Here is a 1,765-nt window from a genome sequence, read left to right as displayed (position 1 = left end):
CACCATGAAAGCTGGAATGCCCACTAGTGGGCAGTAGGGACCAGGTTGACTACCACTGATTTAAATCCTTCAAACGTTTTAGGAGAACATGCCCAATTAGTATGATATACAAAGTTCTCTTCTAGCCTTCCCTCCTGACTCACACTTTCACTCTGAATCCCACTGTGCCACATGTCGCTCTGCAAGTTACCACTCATCCATGCCATTTCGACTTAGAACCAGCTGTTTCCATGCATAGAATGTCACCTCTGGAATTCCCTGCCCATTCCATGGCTTGTTCTCCTTCATCTTTTGGCTCATGTGCCACTTTCTCCAGAATCCAGAAACCTGAAGTTTCTCATCTTGAAAAGGTGACCCCCCACACAAGAGTTCCAGTAATCTTGTGCAGATCTGTGGGTGGCAGCCATCACACAGTATGGAGTTTTAATAGCATGAAAGTTCTCAGAGACCAGATTTTATCCAGAGCCTAACAAATACTCAGGTATGTAGAAAGTACTCAATAAAAATTGGTCAAATTATAAATGAGCAAAAGGATGAATGAAGTGATAAAATGCGTACGCTTATACCATACTGGTTTTTCTGGTTATACTTTTAGACATTGATCTTGAATTTGCCATTTGGAAAGGGTCTTGGGAATTTTTTTTTCCCTTTCTACCATTTTGGGAAAGCAAAGTAGATTTAAGAACCCAGCTGCACACAAAGAAAGTTTAGATAAGCTAAAAAGAACTGAAAATTCTCTTTTGTTATGGCTAACGCAGCCCTGGCTCCTGGTCCCAAGAGGCATCTGAAGCATTTAGCAAGTCCAAAGCATTGGATGCTGATCAACCGACCAGTGGGTTTGCTTCCCACTTATCTAACAGACCCCAAAAGCAGAGAGACTGTCTCCATCTGATCATTTTTCTCAACAGACTTACGTATGCTCTGGCAGGAGATGAGGTAGAGATCTGTCTGCAGCATTTCACTAAGATTGATGGCAGGGTCCAAACTGATATAACCTACCCTGCTGGTTTAACAGATATCATCAGCATTGACAAGATCAAAGAGAATTTCAGCTTCCTCTATGGTACCAAAGGTCGCTTTGCTTTTCATCATATTCTACCTGAGGAAGCCAAGTACAAGCTGTGCAAAGAGAGAAGGACCTTTAAGGACACAAGAGGAATCCTTCATCTGATGACCCATGATGCTCACATGAACTACCACCCTGGTCCCTCCATCAGGGGAATGGCAACATTCAGATTGATTTCGAAACTGGCAAGGTTACTGATTTCACTGGGAAGCTGTGTATGTATAGTTCCTGGAGGTGCTATCCTGAGAAGAATTGGTGTGATCCCGAACAGAGAGAGACATCTTGGTTCTTTCAATGGGTTTGGGTGAAAGATGGCAAAGGCCACCATTTTGCCACCCACTCTCCAATGTCTTTGTTATTAGCAAAGGCCACAAACCATGGGTTTCTCTTCCTGGAGGAAAAGGGATCCAACTCACCATTGCCGATGAGAGAGACAGGAGACTGAGAGCCAAGCAAAGCAGTTGGTGAAGTGATCTCTCTGGACGTGATTGTTAGGGTCTTTGTAATTAATTAAAGACAGTATGGCATAATTTTAAAAAAAAGAATTGAAGAATGCCACAAATAATTTAAGAACTAAATATTAATTATTTATGCAGTCATCATTTAAATAATGTTCTGACCCTTTGCATTGTGTTCATTATATTAACCAACCCAGAGCAACTAAAATAAAAATGCCAACCATAGTTTGTGACCAATAAG

General features: G+C 41.6%; 1 pseudogene; it reads left to right on the top strand.

The window, feature by feature from the left end:
• Positions 1-745: 745 nt before the first annotated feature.
• LOC136391930 (small ribosomal subunit protein eS4, X isoform-like) lies at positions 746-1,534 on the top strand (annotated as a pseudogene).
• The last annotated feature ends 231 nt before the right edge of the window (positions 1,535-1,765 follow it).

The sequence above is a fragment of the Saccopteryx leptura genome, chromosome 2 (genome assembly GCF_036850995.1).
Source record: "Saccopteryx leptura isolate mSacLep1 chromosome 2, mSacLep1_pri_phased_curated, whole genome shotgun sequence".
Taxonomy (NCBI): Eukaryota; Metazoa; Chordata; class Mammalia; order Chiroptera; family Emballonuridae; genus Saccopteryx; species Saccopteryx leptura.
Note: the sequence above shows the minus strand (reverse complement) of the source record. Positions and strands in the feature narration are given on the sequence as shown.